Raw genomic sequence first — 22,713 nt, 5'->3', positions numbered from 1 at the left:
CAACAGGTCTCAAGTCTCCTGGTTTCCCCCAGACATGTTTTCCTGTAACAAGCCCTTGGATTCCTTTGGGCCACTGGCATTGGGAATTCAGTGACAGGGAAGGTCGGCCTACATCTGAGCATCTTACAACATCTTGTTCTTGCTTTCCCCCTCAGTCAAATGCATACTTGATGCCTACATTCAGCTCAGAAAAGAGGCTGAAAGGGCCATGACCAGAAGGAAGGGGCGCCTCACTTTCTTCTGTGACTCTTTCCTTCCCTTTGTCTAAAAGGGAAGTCTAGTTTGAGGGCTTGGTCAGGCAGACAGATTTCCATGTCTCCCACATATTTCTAACATCACTTCTCTGCCATCACTTACCATCTGTGACTTGACATGTTCTACACATATGGGCATGTTGTACACATTAAGACATGCTTCCTGTGCTGGATTTTCCCAGACTGAGGACATTTCCCAAAGCAGAATTGAAGGATGAGTTCAGGCATTCAGGCTGACTTGAACATCCACAGGTCCAGAGGAGGTTTGGGCCATCTTGACTGTAAGGGTTTATAGTGGAGAGTCAGGGAATGCTAGTGGAAAGCCTGCTCTCTGTACAGTGGATAGCTGCTGTCTCCCCTATCAACAATGGATGGTACCCTGGCCTGAGCTGTCTTTTTCCTTCCCCTTCCACATGAGGAGAGGCCTGCAGCCCACAGCTCACCTGGAATGCCTCTGGCTGCTGAAGGGCTGGATGGAGACGCTGAGACAACCTGATGGATCATCTCATAAACAGAGCCCGCAGGAAGGAAAAGAAAATTATGCCAGCAGAATGCACTTATGGGAAATAGATATGTGCGGTGCAGGGAGAAATGCTTTGATATTAAAATTTTTTTGTAACTTAAAAAGGCATGAAAAATGATACCGACCACTAATCAACATTCCTCTGTGAATGCAGCTTCAGTTCCTAACCAAAAACACATCCCCCGCTATTGTCTTGTCTGAATCCAGATGCAAACATGATTAATTAAGTTTCAGGCAAGGAGTAGGAGGGGGCTGGTCAGGATGAATGGTTCTCCAAGGATCCTTTTTGTACACAGGCTGAGGAGCCTCTCTTCTCCACACGGCAGGCCTACAGCCAGTGGGCTCGGTAAAGGGACCGTATCCAAATCTGCAGGGTAGCTGGACATTCAGGAGTTCTCCAGTGTACCGCACAGGGCAGGGAAAATACATGCGAAGGCTGTGAGGAGACCTAGCCTCTGCTCGCCACATGGCTACTAAGCAGACTGGGCTCTTGGCAAGCTGCCTCAGTTTCCATACTCATGAAATGAAAGCTTGGACTAAATGTTTTTCACTCTGGAGTCTGGGTTCCCTCCCACTAGCAGGTGTAATCAGATGCTAGGCGGGTCTGTGTGTCTGTGACTGTCAGACCTGCTCACCGTGGGCAGGAGAAGGGTGTGACATGAACACATCCCACACAGGTGACCAAATTGTGCATCCCGACCAGCCCTGTGGGAGCCAGCAGACCTGCCATCTGATCCCTGATAGTAAATCTAGAAAGCACAAGGAAGACACCTGCCTCCTCTGTAGGACTCAACTCATCGGTGCTCTTACGCTATTTGGACAGAGGGGACAATGACAGCGTGCAGGCTCTTCCCCTGAAGCAGTCTGCTTGCCTAACCAGAGCCATCACCCTCTGAGGTATACTACAGATGAGTGCTTAGAAAAAGGACGGACTCAAACTGCCTGCGTTGAGGTTACTTAGCATCCTAAACCGTGATGTGTGTCATAGACATCCTTTGGGCAGATCTGACTCTCCCCATAAGATGAGAGTGAAAACCTCCTGCACGCCTTACACATTTGCTGTGAAAGTCAGAGAACATATGTAAAATGCTTACAGCCAGGACTTACACATTTAGCAAGTGTTTAGTAAGTGTCGGTGTTGTTACTGCAGGGCCTTCCCTAGCTTTGAGCGCCCACCGAGTGTTCTGTACTGGGTGGGCATGGAGTTCTGTGTCCTAGAAGAGGGAAGTAACTGGAGCTTCCTGAATGTTCAGTGGCATGGAGCAGGCACTTTTTCTGCTTTCCTTTGGCATACATCACTGAATTCTACAGCACATCCTTTAGCTGGGCTCTGGTGAGACATTAAATGGCGCTTCCAGCCTAGCTGAGACCTGGACTCACCAGAAGAGCATGTAGCAGCTGCCCTCCATGCTTAATACTTCTCCACAGGTGACAGAGTTTTATACGGTCAGGTGGATCCCAGGACAGTGCAGTGACAAGTCTAATACCAACAATTTCTCTGCATTAGACTTTGAAACCTAATGAGAGTTTGGTGAGCTGTTTAATGTTTTTTTCCTGTATAACCTGTTGATTTCACTTGTCTTTAGTCCCTGTTGAGGTCAGCTATAGGTACTAGCAGAACACCAGCCACACCCTCTCAAGTATTGAACAACAAATTGTCCCCCTCGAATACCACAGTCCCGTTTGATTCCCAAAGTAAACAGTATTACTTTTCCATGTGCCTAACTTCATCCCTGTAAACATTATGAACTATACAGCATCTTCTTACTTATGTGGGAAATCAAAAATGCTGTATCTTTTTATCCATCTTCATGTTTTCAAGAGAAGGTTTGTTATTCCCATTTCCCAGATGGATAAACTGAGAGCAGAGTCAGGAGACAGCTTACACAGGGCAGGAACCACAGTGAGATTAGGGGATAGAGCCAAGAATCAATTCTTATTCCTTGCCTCTAAATTCACAGCAACCTGAAAATGACCTTTCAGGATAGTGCTAGGAAATGGGTTAGAATGGAGAATAAAGATGGTGATTTCATAAGGAGTGCACTGCTCTCGAGAAGTCAAGACAAGTGGACTGTTTGATTGTAATTTAAGGTAATGCAGGTCTTCCAGGGAGGTTCCAAGAAGATCCCAATCACACGGACAGTGAGTTCCAATTCATGCTAATGAAGACTTAACTCTTACAAGGTACAGGGTATGGCTCCAATGAATGCTTTACAAAGTTACCAAGATGAGAAGGAATTCCCCTTGAAATAAGAGTGCAAGGATGTAGAGATAAAATTTTGACTCCCAAACTGTACATGAACTAGTCTGGCTTTGCAATTCAGCCAAGAGCAATTCACCCCTTGCCTCAATTTCCAGGCAGCTTCTACTCCTCCCAAAGTTCAAATGGCTGTTTCTTTTGTCCTCAGGCTTGGACTTGGTGTCTCTGCTTGGATTCCCTTGCTTTTGTCCTCAAGTCCTTGGGTTCAGACGTGTTGAGACATATTGTTTCAGCATCCTGCCATCAAGGTCTAGGGACCTCTGCTTTCTTTTCCTCTCCTCATGATCCAAAGAGCCCTAGCATTGAGCTGCTTGTCTAAGACTGGGGACAGAACAGGGCAGGAATTCAAGGCTCAGGAACAGAAGAGTCCTCACAGGTAAGCTTATGCAAGAACTGGTTACCCTTCTTGCTAATCTCTCTGATTAAAAATTCTGTCATATGCCCAAGTTTCAACACATTACATTTTCCACCCACTCAAGTCTGTCAGGGAAGGCTGTAAACCTCCTCCATCCTCAGATAGCCCGGATGCACATCTTAATGTACAGCCACTTTCTTGATCACTTGGAGGGTTTACTGGGGAGCTTGAAAGGACCACAGGAAAGGCAATGGGGGATGTGTTGAGAATCATGGATTGTTCTAAAGATCTTTGCAACTTCTCTTGAGTACTCACAACAACCTCATGTTGGAAAGATGGGCTTCCTGATTTTCTGAGAAACTGGGTCCCTAGGGGATACAAAAGCACCAGTTACTAAGTATCTGGGTGACTTGAAAGACTAGAAAGAAAATGCAAGCTGGTCAAATTCTAAAGCCAGAGTTCCGTGGACAATGTCAAAATAAGTATACCAAAGTCCAAAGAAAGGATTGGCAGAACTTTTGTTGTTAAACAAACACAATTCTTGAGCCACAGTCTTCTCTTGGAAACACATCCGTTTTGCTACATTTCATTGTTGTTTTAGTCACCTTGTAATACTGCAGAAGCTATGCTCTGCCATTAGGTCACAGTGCATTAATCCCTGAACAAAAGATCTGAGCATGGAATTGCATTTAGGATGAGGACTAACGTCAACACATTAATTACTGGTCTCACTTAGGAGGTTCCGTGGTAAGCACTGCTGAATACTGACAAACTAGCAGCTTCTGAAAGTTTTGTTTTGAAAATTTGTAATGAGAACAAAGCACCACCAGGGCCTAATCAAAATATAGGCATAGCTCGTTTATGAAGACCTTCAAAAATAACCTCTAGGCATGAATAATCCGTGCCATTATAAAATTGATCTATTTTAACATTTAGCTAATGTTGGGGCACTTCTCTGAAGCACTGAAGGGAGAGAGAGAAAAATCTGCCAGCCAGGCAGAGTCAAGGCAGGTCAGGGTCTGTTGGAAGGTTTCCCAACCTGCTGAGGCATGGAACAGAAAGGGGAGGTGCATTCGAGGCAAGGGACTGAAGATTCTATTGACCTTGGTGGAAGGACTAGGAAGGCTTTTGAATGGCAAGAGATGTGACTTTGCCTTCCAGAGAACTGTGAGGTATAAAAGGCCTAAGAAAAGTACATTCAAGGCTGGTATGGTATTGAGTGCAGCCCTCTGACATCTGTCTCTTGAATCTTCTTTCCACATTTCCTATCTTTAAACCTTGATTTCCCCCTCAGAGGCTGTTTGACTTCCTACCAGCAGGCCGGTAGAAGTACACATTCAGTAATTCTCAATTATCACACATACAATAGCCACGTTTCCTATTTAAGTATAAAACTGTACATTAAAAACACCCCACAAAACTGCAAAAGATATTGTTAGCCCCATTAACACTAAAAATGGGGCTAATAATGTACGCTGCTGAAATGGTATAGGCTTTCGTTCAACAGAAAGAGTGAGCCTGTGTTGTTGGCCAACTGGAAGGAGAAATTCTAAGAAGTTCGGTATGGACTGCTTCTTGCTTTTTCATACCAAGGCTTACCCTAGGTTTGTATTCTTCCTTTCCTTTAAAGTCAAAAAAATATAACAGTTGCATGTTGAAAGTCAAGCACGTCCAGTGATCTGCATATCACTTAAAAGTAAGTGTAAAATGGTTGCTATTTTCAAAAAAAGTGTAATTATTAATATAAGAAAGAATTGAATGGATGTCATTAAAAATCTAGAGGAAAAGTGTCTCTGACTTAGAAGTATATTCAACCTAGCAGGAGCTAGGTCAAACTCTTATTACAAGTAGCCATTTTGGTTGAAGTTATATTTAAAAAGGGATTAATATATGTTAAGCATTGAACGGGCTTTCAGTAGAGAACAACAGAATTTCCTTTTATCACAGATGTGAATGTTCAAGAGCAAAGTGCAAAGAGGCAACTTGAATATGTCTACTCTGAGGACAATAATTTTGTCACAAAGGCACCTCTTCTTATTAATCTAAATCTAATTATAGATAGATTCATGGTAGAGTATTCGTCCCCTTAATTGTGTACAGCTGATGACCCCACCAGGCTCCAAAGTATTTTTCCAATCTAGTGGTCATACAGATGACCCTAATTAACTCAATTGAATAAGAGAACAAAACCAAAAGTCATGAGTCTAGGAAAGAAACAAGGGTTTGGGAGGTTGACATTGTCAAAGAACTAACTTTAATAAAACCTGGTTAGCCAGATAAACAAAATCAGCCGAGGTATAATGAAGTACATTGTTTACCTGGTCGGTAAGTGAATTAATAATGTAATATATCACAATAGTGTCAGGTCTCTATATGGGCTACACAAAGCATTAAAGCTCACTATTATTACTGGAATCCCACTTGAGGTAACTTCAAACAACCAGAAAGCTGTGCAGCTGTTCTTCTTAATTGCCTCTTCATGGTGCCATGGTTGCCAGTTCTTATTTCAGCATGGTAGGACATCTAAGTTTTCTCAGTTTGTTCGAGTGATCTACAAAAAATGACTAACATGAGCTCAGGTGTATGGTGGATAAGGAAAAGCCATATTTGAGGTTTTAGTTGCCTTTCCAATGGTACAGTGCTTCAAGACCTTCAACAACATCATTTAAGGACTTTTGTAAAACTTGTGAGGAAATTGGTTGGTATTTTGTCTATAATTTGAGATAAAACGTCTTACATCTAATGATTATATGTTCAAGGTCACCTAGGAATGAAAAGCCCTGTCTGGAGCCTACCCAGGCCACTGCATGCCAGCTTAACGCTGTTCTTCTCAATCTGTTGATTCCTTTTGTCGGTGTTGGCAGGATAGGAGGTGGTTCAGCCGTGGGTGTTCTTTGAATCTTTCAAGAACTTCTATTCAGTTAGAAACTGGGCTCCCCGGATGTAGATCTCTCCTGAGAGACACAGCCAGAATACAGCAAATACAGAGGCGAATGCCAGCAGCAAATCACTGAACTGAGAATAGGACCCCCGTTGAAGGAATCAGAGAAAGGCCTGGAAGAGCTTGAAGGGGCTCGAGACCCCTTGTGAACAACAATGCCAAGCAACTAGAGCTTCCAGGGACTAAGCCACTACCTAAAGACTATACATGGACCGACCCTGGACTCTGACCTCATAGGTAGCAATGAATATCCTAGTAAGATCACCAGTGTAAGTGAAAGCCCTTGGTCTTGCTAAGACTGAACCCCCAGTGAACGTGATTGTTGGGGGGAGGGCGGCAATGGGGGGAGAGTGGGGAGGGGAACACCCATAGAGAAGGGGAGGGGGAGGGATTAGGGGGATGTTGGTCCGGAAACCGGGAAAGGGAATAACATTTGAAATGTAAATAAGAAATACTCATTAATAAAAAAAAGAAAGAAAGAAAGAAACTGGGCTCCCGGTTTCAGTGAAGAAAAACAAGGTAGTATAAAGCACAATTTGAGCTTATTGAAAGACATTTTAACATAAATCATAAGCTCCAGGGTTAATGCATTGGATGTGAGGCACTCAGGAAAGGAGTAAGACTTACCCAAGTGTGACCCATGCTTTTCCAATGGTGTGTGTATGTGTGTGTGTGTGTGTGTGTGTGTGTGTGTGTGTGTGTGTGTGCATGTGTGAATGTATGTTCTAGTAGAGAATATACACAGGTCTTTGGAAACATTGGGAATTTCATTGTTCAGCAAGTTTCTAAGAGACCCTCACCTGCTCTATCTCTATTTTCCCATTACCCCTTTCAACAGTAGAGATCACAGGCAGTTCCAAGGATGCCTGGGATGGGATTACAATCTGATAAGGCACAATCAGACGCCTCTGTGGCTACACATGAGACCTAGGACATGTACTTTTACTGTGAATGGCTTTTCTGGTAAGATTCCTACAAAGTCCCAGGCTTACAGCTGGGCAGGGAGGAAGTTAATTCTTAATTGTGCTGGAATTCTTGATTCTCAGCTGGTTGGAGGCTTCAACCAGATTCTGGGATGAGGAGCTCTGTCCCCCTCCACGTCCTCATAACATCTCTTGTCTTTAGATCCTGCATCACTTTTAAAGCAAACAAAACTCCCTGCCTTGAGGACTCCTGGATGGTGTGCTATGCTGTGTACCCTATAGAACAAAGACCAGCTGCACAGATGAGTGGCCAGGTGGACATAGAAGCCTGGCTCTGGGAAAATGCATGACACTGATGAAAGTGCTTCCCACACTTATTCTCAGACATGTCATCTGCTTGTGGCCTGAATAGCTGTGTATAATCCAAACACGGCAGAAAAATGAATACAAGCTCCGGCTTTAGAAAGAAACTATTGAAGGTAGGGTTTGTCTTCTTCCCTCCGTCTGTGTCCACTGCCCAGTCAATAGAAAAAAAGTGGGAGAGAGACTAGAGGGATAATGAAGAATAAAGTGTCATGTAGAAATTGGATATCTTTCCAATAATGAAATATGGATACACATGTGTCTAGTGGGAATATTCAACTTCTTTTAAACTGGGTCACCTGAGAGTGGAGAGAACATGAGTTTTGTTTTCTGTATGAAATCTATCTACTGAGTTGTTAATGTGATCTATTGTTATATATCAAAAGTAAGGTAGAGAATAGTAGCTTGACATGGTGTAGCCAGAGACCATCCTGAGTGTGTCACCTTGAATGTGGTTATGAAGAGCTATCTAAAACCATTGCTGAGGATAATGATTAATATTACTGTCAACTTGTCTTGATTTGAAATCATCTGACATATTTAACTCTATGCGTGATGATGAGGATAATTCCATGTGGCTAACTGAGGTGGCAGGGTCTACCTACCCTGAACACAAGTGGCATCGCCCTGTGGCCTGACAAGCCAGGCTGAGTAGAAAGAGAAAGAGAAGACCTGATGAAAATTATGCTTCCCCTTTCTCTGCTTCCTGACTGGCTCCATGGAGCAGATGCCTTCTTCTACCACACCTTCCCCACCATGATGGACCTCATTTCTTTGAACTCTGAGCCAAACTAAAGTATTTCTCCCTTAAGTTGCTTACTGTCTGACATTTGGTCACAACAATGAGGAAAATAATAAATTAAGACATGAAAACAATCTGGGGTAAAGTGAGCCCACTGGGAACCTTGAGGCCACCAGAGGTGAACACTGGTTCAAAAGGATGGAGTCCAGACATGGTGTTCTAAGAGAACATAGTTGCATCCTGGAGGACTGCTGGTATGTGGGAGCATAGCATAGCTGCACAGAGAGCAGGGCCTCTTGGAAGCAGTGTTAGCAGAAGATCAAAGCAAACCAGAACAAGGAGTATATGCCTATACTGATCTCCCTGAAACACTTGGAAGTGTAAGCAAGAGCGGCCAGATGTTTGTGGCTGAACGGTCCACTAAAATGAGGAGGAAGTGGGAGAAGAAAATCTTCACTGTGACTTTGTTCATAAGCTTTCCCATGGTGGCTTAGAAATCAGCAGGTTTAATGGAATTACTTAAGGAATTACATTCATGTGTCTCTGTTAATTTAAATGGAGATTCGAGACAGAAAGTTGGGCCTGACATAAAAACAAAACAAAACAAAACAAAACAAAAAAACTGGCACTTTCCTTCTTTGCTCGTGTCTGTTTAAAGAAATGTGTATTTAGACTGGCTATTTATCAAGTACCAAATATATATATATATATATATATATATATGTATATGTATTTCATGTATACCAACTCATTTATTTTAATCTTAACTATTATCATATTACTTTCCCTTCTCTAAAAAGAATGTGTTAACTATTAACTATTCGAATGAATGAATTAACTATTCGAAATAACCCACTAATCACAGACCTGCTTTAGACCCATATACACCTGTGCTTGTCGCTTTAGTCCCTGTGAGTTCATATGTGTCCTGCTTAGTTGGTCCAGAGGGCCATGTTCTTCTGGTGTCCTCTACACCCTCTTGACTAAATTGTTAGTTTTTACATAAAGGTATCTGTGGCTGCAACCCATGGTGCATCTAGATCCATTTCTTATCTGATTTAGCTTCATGCTCACATGTGTTATATTTATTATCAGGGAATGTAGAATCTCAGTAGTTTTTTAGTTTTCTTCTATAGAACGTTTTACCGGCCCAAGCATTTCAGGACAGTTGCAGTTTTCTTCCAGGAAGAGAATTTAAAATCCCTCACAATTCCTACGCGAGTTGGTAACTAATCTTCACTTGTATCTGTGATGGTCTTCCTTGGGTTACTATAGTGCTCCAGGCCTAGATTGTAACTCAAGCTCCTAGTTCCTTGATCTGCCCTCATTCTTCAGATCACAAGCACTGGCACCCGTGTCCTTATGTCTAAAGAAGCCCACACTATGAAGTGCGCCATGTGTGCCTGAGCATGTCCCCTCCCATGCTGGCAAAATTCACTACTAGTTTCAGTTCTTCACCCCACCCTACATTTTTGCCTTTTGCCATATGACTTTGAAGATTTTCCACTATAAAGAGCAGAGCGCATTTCCTGTCTCTTATAGTTAAATGTAGCCACGTGACTTGTCTTGACCAATAGAAAAGAAGGAAATTAGTCGTCTGCTCTAATACTGGGCTGTAAGAAGCCTTACACATTCTTGCTTGTGGAACTATGTTGAGCTACACCAGATACGACCTTCCTGGATCAGCTGCGCTTTAACGCATTTGAGCATGGCTGTCGGAAAGCAGATAAAGCACGCAGCCGCTAGCAGTACCGACTGGCCAGTCTTTAGTAACTACGAGAATAGAGTTAGTTCTTCCACCTTTTGTTATTGCCCCTCAGCGTCAACACGACCACTGTTAGGTGCTTCCTGGGATGGTTAGTTATTGTGTTCCTCGCTGTGATTCCTCCTTTCTTCAAGACAATGTGAATTTTAGGGACCCTCCTGGTCATCCCTCTCTCTGGCGTTGATCAAGGGAAGCCCAGTTCTACCTGCAGCAGCTCGCTCCCATTTTCTCCTAAAGGGGTAATTTTGCAAAAATTGTATAATTCCCTTTAAAAGGTTCTCTTCTCTGAGGCAGAGGCAAGTTTGTGAGTTTTAAAGATCAAAAGTCCAGTAGCACCCCTCTCCTACAACATGATAGTATGAGCTTTCAATTCCGTGAAACCCCCAGGGATGCACAGGATGGGCCTTAACAGGGTTTTGGAGACTTTTCTAAGTGGAAAAAGTCTCTGAGAACACATTGAGATAAATAAGTCTTTATTTGATATCCTATCGCACATATAATTCTAAGCTAATGGTTTTATAAAGCAATTTTAAATTTAAAAAATTGAACTATACAAAATCCGAACATTCATGTTAATTAACTTTATGACACTGCAATAAATGCCCTGGATAACCAACTTTTAGAAAGAAGGAAGTATTTTGTCTCATAGTTTTGAGAATTTCCTCCATGATCAATTGGCTCAGGTCTTTTTTGGGGGGTTGGGGGGCCGGAACTATGAAAGCATGTCACCACAAGAACATATGTCTTAGTTTCTTTTCATGTTGCTGTGATGAAATACTCCAAAAGAATCGAATTCAGGAGGGGATGGTTTATTTAAGCTCATAGTTCAAGGTTACAATCCGTCATCGTGAGGGATGGTCATATTGTATCCTCTGTGAGGGAGCAGACAGCAATGAATGAGTGGTGGCTCTTTCTCAGCTTGCTCTCACCACTACACAGCCCCGGCACTGCCCACAGTTAAGGTGAGCTTTCCAATATCAATAAACATAAACATAATTCATACAATCTCACATAGACATGGCTGGAGGCCTAACTCTCTGATGGTGACTCTGGATTCCTTATGCCCGATAAGAACAGCCATAATAACATGCACGAGATCCCCTAAGTTAAAACACCTAAAGAAAGAGAGCCACGGTCAAGACAGTTTAATAAGTTCTCCATTCAGTATCTTGCCATTTAAACTATGTAGAGGGCATCTGGGAACAGCCAGTAAAAGCTCCCAGCTCTCTGTTCTGTATGAATTAACAAAAGCAGTAATTGGCACATGGGGTTGGGAATAACCTGTGCTTCTTCCAGAAGTCAGACTGGAAGCTATAGACATCTGACACTCAAGTGAGCCTGCCAACTCTCTGACACTCAAGTGAGCCTGCCAACTCTCGACTCTGACAGTGGGAAGTAACCTTCCCTGGGAGATCAAGAGGACTCCTTTTTGTGAGCAACTCACTCCCCAAGAGGCGAATCTGAGCTGAGCATGCCCAGAAGATTCAGAAGCTAAGAAACTCCAGCCTTCCCTGGAGAACAATAAATAAGGAAACAAGGGAACCAGAAAGCTAAGTCATTCCCTTTTCAAAAGAAAAAAAAAGAGGAAATATTATAAGCTTCATGAAAATATTCTCACAGTATGTTGTATTCATTTACTATCAATTTAAGTGGGGCTTTATTAGAACAGTTCCCGTCACATGCTTCTACTGCCGTAAACCGAGACAGATGTGTCTTCTGTCTCTTTATTTTCAAAGACATTAACACCTTTTAAATTCTCAAATGGAAGGTGCTATGAAGTGCAGGGGCCTTTGTATGCAGCCGACCTGGCCAACTCAAGTATCAGAAAAACTCCCCTGTGTTTTATCAATTTGCTCACTAATAACAGGCTATCTTATTTCTAATAAAGACTTATCTGAATCCTATTACAGTTGGCCTTGCCCGCTTTCAGATGTAGTGTACTTTATTCTCAGACAGATTCATCTTCTTCTAGAAACACATCTCTTCAGAAAATTTAGATCCTCTGTGTGTTACCATTTTAGCATGTGCCCAACCCATGACCAAGTTCATCTGCACAGGGGCGTATTGGGGTCAATGAACATTCTACAGTACACATTATGTTATAAGAACCAATAGATGGATTCCCCAATGTGATTGCCAAGACTTTTTATAAGGTAGGTGGAGAGCAGGTATGGTTCCCATCAGATCCTGTCTCCACCATCTTACCATCCTGATTCACCTGCAGTTAAAAAGAATGAGGGTATGGAAGAGAGAGAGAGAGAGAGAGAGAGAGAGAGAGAGAGAGAGAGAGAGAGAGAGCGCATATGTGTGCATGTGCGCATGTGTGTATGTGTATATGAGAGAGTGTTTGTGTGTGAGTGTGTATGTGTGTTTCAAATTGCATTTTTTTTGGCTACATCTCCAATGAGATGATTAAAGAACTTTAGCTCTTTGCAACCAGCTCAGCCAAAAGTTTGACTATGTTTCACTTTCCCAATATGGTTCTCATTTGCCTCCAACCTCATTCATTTCTTATTATTTGTCTTTCAGAGAAAAAGGCAGCAAGAAAAATCAACCTTGGGCTTCGTTAATTAAGGCTCACATTCTTGCTGGTATATTTCAGGAAGACAGTTGGTAACTCTTGCCCTATCCTCCAGAGACCCTTATAATGTGGTCCTGTCCATTCATCAAGGCTCCGAGCAGCTCGGGGGCCCATACGGGTTTGGTGGTCTTGAAGTCTGTTTTCATGTGGAACTGTGGACATAGTATCAGCTTTTTAAAAGAGATTTTAGAAAGTGTCCCTCCCTGCAGAATTCCAACAGGCAAAAACTAGGATGGCCTCGTAGATAACCCCTGGGAAGAAAGTAGGAAGTAAGGATTTCGATCAGATTTGGTTATTTTTAAAAAATAAAAAAAAGAAAGAAAGGCACGTAGCAGTTTGCTCCCTCCACACGCTCTCCAGGACCCAATACAATCCCCTTACTCACTTGCTCTTTGACACCCTGACCCATCCTAGCCTTGTTTGTCATAATAAACAAAAAGAAATAAATGCAGGGAAATGCAGGGTTATTTTCCTTAACATGGAAGCAGACACGGGAAGAGAAGCCATATGTGTGCCTTCTGGTCTCTCTTTGTCCTCACATCTCTGCCTCTGGAAAGGAGACCAGTGTGATTCAGTCACTTCCCCTCAGTACCTTTCACTATTTTTTTCAAAATAAAGCATTCAAGGTGGGATTCCCAAGGTAGGAATGGCTCTTTAAATCAACCATCATCTGTTTATTCAACTCTTTTGCTAAAAGCAACTGTGCGGGTGTTCTGGAGAAGTATTGGGAAGTGAAGTCACAAGTCATATAAAATCCACATACAAGACAGAGTAGGACAGACATACAGCAACAAAATGAGTTATAGACAAAAATGTAAGGAGGGAAGGTGTAATACAGCCCTTATATGATGTCACTGTTTTGGCATAGGTTAGGCATACCCTACCTGATCGCAGTTTTGTTGGCCTAGTCCTCAGGCCCTCTGGATGGTCCTTTGCGGTAGGGGGTAAGAAGGCATGGAGTTAACAACACAGACTTTGAGAGTCAGGTGAGAAGCAGAAGCAGACTCATTTACTGCAGAACTGTGGAGTACCCTCCATCCATGCCCCATTGATCCATGACATCTCGCCCCTTGTTGCTGGCACCATCTGATTGGCTGGCCAGGTAATGCTCTCTGTCAGCATCAATCTGGAGATGCAGCTGTTGCACGTCGGTGGACCATTCTGGGCTGTCAGTCAGGGTATGATGGCTCATTCCTCCTACACGTTCTGTCACAGTGGCCAGGTAAGAAACGACAGGTGAACAGTGCCCTCCCATTAGAGGGCATGTCTGGTGGGACAGTCAGTCGCAGGACCCTCTTGTTCTGACTAGGTGTGATGGCAAAGCTGGGCTAAGTGGCCTGAGAAACCGGAAACAAGGAATTAATTCCCATGGCCTTAGATGGGGAATGGTACAGGGACACTGTTATTTTGAAATCAAGATGATAACAATGGAATGACCAAGGGAGGCTAAGAAAGAATAGCCAGCGAGCTGATAGCCAAGTCACAGTAGGTCTGCAAGTAAGTGCAACAAGTACCCGGTACCCTAGCATGGATGCTGCTAACATCTAGCAAGAGAGCAGAGTCTTAAATCCCAGGGTTAGCCGTGATTTTGAACTATAAAAGTAGAAACAAATGCCTGGTTTAATGGGAAGAATGGCCATGATTATTGACATCACTTATCATCGAAAAAAATCTTTGAAAGGTAAAATTAAGCATTATGCAGAGAGCAAGAGGCCTTAGGATGCTAAGCCCTGAGTGGGATGTCTCCACCAAATCCCTCCCCTTGGTGCTCAGAGAACCCTGTGGAAGTGGAGGCATAAAGAGAATCTGAGCCAGCAGGGAAGGAGCCACCAAGAGAACGAGTAAGAGCTCCTATGAACTCACGGAGACCGAAGCAGAGGTGCAGTGCCCGCTGGGCCTGCACAGGTCTTCTGCTTCTGTGCTGAGGTAATGGCTTCCTGGTGGGCTTTCATGTGATTACTGAGTGTCTGAAGGAGTCGGTCTCTGATTCTTGTACTTGCTCTTGGGTTCTCTTCCTTCTGTTTGTCCTGTTCAACTCTGATGTGACAGTTTTTGTTTAATCTTATGGTATTGTTAGCTCCTATAAGCCTATTCTTAGGAGAGACAGAAAGGGAGTGGATCTGAATAGGGGTGGGGGGAGTGGAGAGGAACTGGGAGGAGTAGAGGGCGTGAAAACCATAATCAGGACATAGTATGTGTGAAAAACATCTATTTTCATTATGAGGAAAAGAATTAAAGACTAGAAAGGATGGAAGGAAGGAATAAATCAAGCAAAGCAGGCAGGCTTCAGTGTTTGGATGGCTCTATTCTCCGTTACCTGTTCTTTCTGATGCTACAGAATAATTACCCTAAATTTTCAGCTTCCTAGAACAATAGCCTTGACTGATTTACAACTCAGTCCCTGAAGCTTCCATAATCATTTATTTGTTTGTTTAATCTTCATAGTGACCATTTATGGTGATTGGTATTATTGAACCCATTCTACAGATGAGGAAAACAAAGCACTGAGAGGTTCACTCATTTACCCAAGACCGTATACTCAGGAAGAGTTGAAGGCAGAATTCAAACAGCTAGACTGGCTCTTGGGCTCACACTCCCATTCCTGTGGGAAGGACCCAACACAAGCCCTCCTCCTTGAGTAGCATCTGCTTTTGAGATAATGAGGATCTTTCTTACAGTGCTTGCCTTTCTGAGCACCACATCCTTCTTCCAGTCACTGAAGGTACAGCAGCGGCATCGGAAGACTCACGGGAGCCCCAGTGTTCTGCATTCTCGACGCTATGCACGGGACTCCTGTTCTCTGTGATCTTTATTCACAGTGACCTCAGTCACTACCTCTGGAGGTTAATTAAAGAACTGGAGTGGTGATGATGGGCAAGGGTAGCCCAGGAGGCCAAGGCAGTGCCAGATTATTGGGGTAGGGGGACGACAGTTACCAGTGGTCCTCATGCCCCTAGCAATAAGTCTCACTGATAAAGTGTGACCGCGTTTCCTACATACTCTTTACAAGAAAGCGTGCTCACTGCCAGCAATAATCTGCCGTGTCTGGTTTCCCTTTCTTTGATAACCCCATCTAGCTATTGTTATATCTGATGGGATGACCCAAGTCAAGGTATCCCAATACGGTATTTCCAGGACTACTCCGTGATAGTGTGCCAGGACTCAGGGTCTATCCTTCCTCTCTGCCGTCTGGCCTTTTTAGCATCTTGTCTTATATACTTGGTAGCCTTCCTCACATCTAGTCCCAAGTATAACTGTTATTCACAAACATGGCAGTCTCCAGCAGTGGCTGTGTCTGAGAAGGACAAACTCCTTATTAGGAGCTGTCCATAAAACATCCCTCATACACATCGACTGGAACTGAGTACCATGCTCATCTCAAACCAAGCACTGGCCAAACAAAACAGAACAAGATGCCAGATCTTTCAACAAAGTAATAGAATTGGTTTTTCTAAGCACATGATTATAGGAAAGAAGGTAGAAAAGAACACAAGAACTAAAACAAACAAATAAAATACCCCCTCAGATTTCCCAGAGTTTTTAGCTAAGAGTGAAAGTTGGCCCCAGGTGAGTTTTATATGTGCAAGCCTCAATGTCTCATAAAGCAGCCCCTGTTGGCCACATGGATTGACTGCCACCTCACCATGTTGACTCATCCTGCTGGTTCTCAGAACTGAGCTGTGGGGAAATAGCACCTGGGTCAGTATGGCTTAGAGGAAGAGAGGGAAACAAAGCCATAGGAAAGGCTGGAACTGTGTGCTGTGCCTTACTGAGCAGATGGCACAATGTGAAGGTCGCTCAGGGAAGACCGAAGTGCAGAATGAAAATGTTCCCGTGTACACATCACTACCATAGGTCATTCCGTTAATCCTCATAAAATCCTTCCCAAATATGTTTATACATGCATATATACACATATATGTGTATACATACAAATACATATGTTCAGACACATAAATGTAGGTATATGTGTATGTATATCTGTATGTATACATATATATTCTATTACAGGCAAAGGGATAAAGAAGAAAGAGGAAGAAAGAAAGAAAGAATGAAAGAAAGAAAGAAAGAAAGAAAGAAAGGAAGGAAGGAAGAAAGAAAGAAAGGAAGGGAAGAAGAAAGAAAAGTGAAGGCAAGGAAGGAAGGAGAACAGAAAGGAAGAAAAGAGATAAGAGAGGAGAGATGAGGAGGGGAGGGGAGGGGAAAGGAGGGGAGGGGAAAGGAGGGGAAAGGAGGGGAGGGTAGGGGAGGGGAGAGAAGAGAAGAGAAGAGAAGGAAGGTAGGACAGGAAAAACTGAGTCACTCTTCAAGAGTTATATAGCCAAAGAATCTTGGTAGCTGTGGACATTGACTGAAGTTTTTTCCACAAGGCCAAACAATTTAAACAATAACAATAGCAAAAAAAAAAAAAAAAAAAAAAAAAAAAAAAAAAAAAAAAGGTCATCACCTGAGGCTTTTGGCCTTGTCTCTGTGAAGTCTTTTGACAAGATGGGCTTTTAGGAGACAGGAAGACTGAGAGTTGTTAGGAAAGGGGAAATTCACAACCCCCATCTGCTGAAAACAAGTCAGCTAAAAAGCAATTTGATGAAATTATTAACTGGGCAAGGTCCATGTGCCAAACTAGCAATTGATAACTTATTTCTGTTAGTTATTCATAGAATTTGGAGAAATTTTTGCTGTTAGCAGTCATTTCAACAGATTTTGCAGAATTCTCTCTTGGTCCTTTGAGCTTTTGTCATGGCCGGAAGAACAGGTGTCACAGAAGAGTTCTCAGAGGAGAGGTGTGCTTGATCTAAGTGAAATTCAAGTTTTCACAGAATTTTAAATGCATGCCTTTGGGAGGGATGCTTATAACGCAATCAAAAACAGTCATTTAGCCAGCCGGCAATGCCAACTCAACCAGGACTGGGCATGCAGGGACTAAGGTGACTGCCTGCACAGGTAAGCAAGTCAGGACTAGGGACTGAAACAGTCTACATGCTGAGTTATTAAATCTAAAATTCCCATAGCCGCTGAGAGGAGTATAGATGACACCTGTGCTAGCAGCTCACAGGAAGGCGGCATCAATTCACCCAGGAGGGTCCGTGCTCTCCACCACTGAACAAGGATGTAAACACTGTCCAAGTGCAGAAGCCATGTGCATGGCCGGCATCATTAACATTTGATAAATAGCCGTCCGGCAGAGTGCTACAGAGACAGCAGCTGCTGAGTCCATGGTTCAATCTGATAGCTCAAAATGACCCTCTGCAACCGATATTTAAAACTTCTGGGAGGGAGAACTAGATAACACATAAATTTAATGTAATCAAGGGGTTAAATCAGACAAGATACACAAAATGACAGTTTCATTTACATATTTCCCAATCGTTTATCTACTGGGTTGTTCCAAACAGGTATTTCAGGTTATTCAGAATCATTTAAGGCAATGGCTTTCAATCCTGAAATCTTGCTGGAATCTTGATTAAAACTGGCATCTGTTCCCTTCAAGCTGAATGACTTTGAACAAATTTCTTGTGTTCTTTGAGCTTCGTTTTCCTAGCTATACCACTCCTAAGACCTACCAAAGCTTTTATTGAAATGCTGCAACTGTGCATGTGGCATTTGAATGCAATGCTGGGCTCTGTCCACACAGACTGTCTCCTAGAGCACCTTGTAAATTGTTTGAAATTGGTGTGATTTAATGGTTTTCTTATTCCGTTCATAACATCGATTAAAATAAGAACAAGTAAAAAAAAATTATATGTGATTATATGTATTAAATCAGCGGATACGAAGATTCCACTTGAAGCCCAAATGTCAGTCCTCCGTGTTTGCTCTGCCTTACTCTGCCTCAGCTCTGGTAGCCCAGCTAGGGTGCCTACCTGCTGCTACCGCAGTTAGCAGTTAGCGGTTTCTCCAGTCTCAGTTTGCCCTCCTTGCCAGCGGCCTGGAGTCGACTTCCTCTTCCTGGTCTGGAGCGCCGCCTGGAGGTCTTGCTGTGCACTTGGCTTTCTTCTTTACACTGAAACCCATGGAGCTATTAAAAGGTGATTCCATCTCCTTTCTTTGTTTAATGCCCTCCATTCCCTCTAGCACTAACATCTTGACTCTGCCCCCATACATCTCTATATTGTAGGAAACTCCTTTTCCAAATGACAGGCTCATCTTACTCTTTGTGGCAAATTCTCCCCACTGGTGTTACCGCCCAATTCAGTAACAACAGCTTCCAACTCTAGATCCCACTTAAGTATCTCTGTGCAGCTCATTTTATATATACATATATGTATATATATATGTGTGTGTATATATATACACGCATATATGTGTGTACATATGTGTGCATACATACACATATATGTGTATATGTAATATATAATGTGTGCAATGTACATATATTTCTATATATGTGTAAAATACATATATCTGTAAAGAACATATATACAGATATATCACATGTGTATGCACACACACATACATACAAAGTTATTTATGTAGATAATAAGTCTATATAGTGGGCAATAATGAAAGAGGAGAGGTTTGTGTATTCAGCACAGAACATAAGTTTTAAATTTTATATGTGGATAATGTTTTTGTTACATTAATTAATAATTTTTATTGCTTAGCAGTTTTGTACCTTTATATAATGGGTTTCAGTAGTTTTATATACCCCGTGCCTCTACCTCCCCAGTACCCTTCTCAGTAAATCCCTCTTTACTCTGATACCTTCTTTTGTGTGTGGCCCACTGACTTTAGACTTTCTCACCCAAGCAGGATGGGAGTTTATTTGCTGGATCGGAGACAGCAAACAGCTTCATCACATGATATAGAACTCCATCAACCACTTTAATTGTCAGGGTCACTTTTCTATCCTTGATGAAATCCTGAGGGAACCAGTCCTGTGAGATGAGCACAGTTGCAGTGAGGTCGTGCGCACAATGGCTCTGTGATTTCCAGAGGACAATTGAAAAATCATTTCTAGTGCACCCTTATGAGTGTCAAGCCTCAGGCCTTAGAAGTCAGCTGTGCAAACCACTGAACTGAGAACGGGACCCCCGTTGAAGGAATCAGAGAAAGGACTGGAAGAGCTTGAAGGGGCTCGAGACCCCATATGAACAACAATGCCAAGCAACCAGAGCTTCCAGGGACTAAGCCACTACCCAAAGACCATACATGGACTGACCCTGGGCTCCAACCTCATAGGTAGCAATGAATAGCCTAGTAAGAGCACCAGTAAAATACTTAGAGGTCATTGCTGCTTTGGTCCAAGAAGGTCTGACTGCTGCTTGAATTTTCAGCTGAGCTTGGCATTGTAAACATACCCGTTTACAAGGAAGCCCTTGCTCCTGCCAAGACTGAACCCCCAGTGAACGTGATTGTTGCGGGGAGGGCAGTAATAGGGGAGGATGGGGAGGGGAACACCCATCGAGAAGGGGAGGGGGAGGAGTTGGGGGGGATGTTGGCCCGGAAACCAGGAAAGGGAATAACAATCGAAGTGTAAACAAGAAATGACCAAGTTAATAAAGATGAAGAAGAAGAAGAAGAAGAAGAAGAAGAAGAAGAAGAAGAAGAAGAAGAAGAAGAAGAAGAAGAAGAAGAAGAAGACACTCATGTTTGAAAGTGACATCTAATTGAGAGGCACACAAAGTGATGAATCAGAGGAAGATTTGGCACAATGCGTAAGAGATAGCATATTCCAACCTCTCATTAGAACAGACAGAAAAAAAAAAAGAGGCTACTTAAGGTAGAACTAGAGAAAAAAAGAAAGAGAAGGGGACAGTTTTACTGAGCGAGTTTTACAGAGAGAGGTTAAAGAGAGAACAAGCTAGATACAGGTGAAGACAGAACAAGCTAAAGAATGATAAGCCAGAAGACTAAAACAGATTGCCAGATTTAGGCTGAGGCCAAGCAGATTAAAAAGTCAAAGACAGAGAAAGAAGCTAGATTATGTCAGTCACCTTGGAGAGGTGTTTGAGTCAGAACTAGGCAGATACCCTAGTCAGAACCCTAGCCACAGATAGAATCATCCAGTAGGACTCACAATCCAGAGAAATTTTTCAATCAAAGGTTCAGAGTGTCCACTAAATTCAATACAACTTGATGGGAATGCAGCCAAGCACCAAGAAGACACTTCTATGTACCATTGTCTGCTTCTGTCGACAGGTTAAAGTTAACCCAGGACAAAACGCCTTAGCCCTGATTCTCCTGTAGGCAGGTAAAGTAGCCAGAAGCCTTCAAGGGAGAAGCCCCACTTGGGTGGCCAACTTTATAACTGACATAGGTCTGCTTCTGGGTAAGCACAAAGTCAGTAAGTTCAGCAAGGCTGTAGCGTAGGTGCTGAACCTCAGAGTATCTGTCTGCCTGCCAACAGTACTAGCTCTCATTTCAGGAGCATTTTCTGCTAATAACACAATGTCCTCTACACACCCCTCATTTCAGAACTGTGAGGTCATCTGGTGCCTATGTCCAGGAGTCCCAGTATGAGGTGGTGGTATGAAGTAAGTTGTTACTTCTCAATAAAAGAATTTTTTCTCATACTCTAGACATTGGCTCTTGCCACTTAATTTGCATTTAGTTGAGTTTGAGCCTCCATCATCATAAACCTTTCAATAAAGACAAACTATCTCCAATATGTCAATGGCTTTCACACCAATAGGTTTTTGCTAGTGGGTCCATAGTACCTTGCTGTGAGCACCTGTTGGAGAATTTCCTCGAGTTATTTGTTAAAGACAACAGGAAACCAATCATTGACCGAAGATATTGAGGCGGGATCTTCCAAACAGAACAGGAAGAGAAGGGGAGAAGAACAAGGTCAGATGAGATGGAAGACAGAGAAAGAAGAAGATGGAGGGAGAAAAAGATGAACCAGATCCATGTGGCCTGGAGGAGCCACAAGTAGCTAGGGATGTCTTAGGTGGGCAACAGAGTAACGGAGGGTGCATTTTCCCAATCTAGGTGTGCAGCTTGTATTTATATCAATTGAGTTTTGTGCTCTTGTGCAGGCATTTAGGGGTTGGAGATTTACCCATTATAAATCTGGCTGGTATATTAGAAGTATCTAGTGCTATCATTTTACTGGGCTAAGGGGATCTGAGTGAGCAGTAGCTGGCTTTCTGCAGGCTAGCCACAGGGGGTGGGTGGCCTGGGAAGTGCAAGCATCTCCAGGTATTTCAGAAAAGACTGGTTCTGTCAGCTTAGCAAGCAGAGAGGAGAGAGCTATCATCTGAGCAGTGATAAAGCACTTTTGACTAAAGTGGCTTGGCAGCGGGAATCAGGGCAAGATGGCCACTTGGGGCTGGCCATGGGGGCGAGCAGCACCACCGACACCAGTGCCTAGCAGGATTTAGCGTGGTTCTCTTTTAAAACTACTCACTACAGGCACCCACACTCATGATAGGAATATTGATGTCCTGTGCTATCTCTAGAATCCAGCTATCTCCGTGATCCAAGGAAGGATCAATCCCATGTCCGGACACTCCATTTGTTTCCAGTCTGATCTGACGTAGGTAGTGAATTCAGCAGCTGGTGAACAATTTTGACTCCACAAAATAAGGACAAATGATGTAAATCTATTTGTCTTGTACCCAAGACCCCCAAAAGTCCCTCTTTAAGTTTTCTTCCCATGTGTCCTTGTAACTATGCCATGCCTCTGGACCTACCAATAGCATAGCCACTGCTGAAGGTTCATAGCTTATAATGGGATCAGACATATGCAAACTTCTCTTGATATGACTTAGCCCTACCCTTGAATGATTTCAGTAACTGAAGTGTGACACTATGCTGATTACCTTCAAATGTCAAGCATGACTTTCAGTCTGATGGTCTTCAGTCATGCATAACCAAGTCTAGGGTTCATCCTGACCTGCAGAACTATCTCAAGTGAGACTCACCGTAGGACTAGAACAGAAGAATTCAATTGCTCAGGACTCAGGCATTTGATGGAGGGCAACTACTGCCTGCTTTCTGGCTGGATGATGACTACTTAGGATGGCAGCTCATTCTCCTCACCAAAACTAAGCAGGCACATTGC

General features: G+C 43.0%; 1 protein-coding gene and 1 long non-coding RNA gene across 8 annotated transcripts in view; one reads left to right on the top strand and one right to left on the bottom strand.

The window, feature by feature from the left end:
• Window positions 1-22,713, bottom strand: part of LOC120100894 (uncharacterized) — a 75,164-nt gene that overhangs the window by 16,798 nt on the left and 35,653 nt on the right. For 2 of the 6 annotated variants that reach the window (XR_010063897.1, XR_010063893.1), the window contains one exon: window positions 5,620-5,943. The exons of the other annotated variants lie outside the window; for them this stretch is intronic. This is a non-coding gene — a long non-coding RNA (uncharacterized LOC120100894). Of the gene's footprint in view, window positions 1-5,619; window positions 5,944-22,713 lie in introns of those variants that run through there. 6 annotated transcript variants of the gene reach the window in all.
• The window catches only part of Hao2 (hydroxyacid oxidase 2), a 32,720-nt gene continuing 27,598 nt past the window's right edge, over window positions 17,592-22,713 (top strand). The window contains exon 1 of one of the 2 annotated variants that reach the window (XM_063282644.1): window positions 17,592-17,648. The gene's annotated coding sequence lies outside the window, so the exon portion shown is untranslated. The remainder of the gene's footprint in view (window positions 17,649-22,713) is intronic. The other variant, XM_039103263.2, reaches the window with a different exon arrangement.

This window comes from Rattus norvegicus, chromosome 2 (assembly GCF_036323735.1).
Source record: "Rattus norvegicus strain BN/NHsdMcwi chromosome 2, GRCr8, whole genome shotgun sequence".
NCBI lineage: Eukaryota > Metazoa > Chordata > Mammalia > Rodentia > Muridae > Rattus > Rattus norvegicus.
This window is presented reverse-complemented; position numbering and strand designations above follow the sequence as displayed.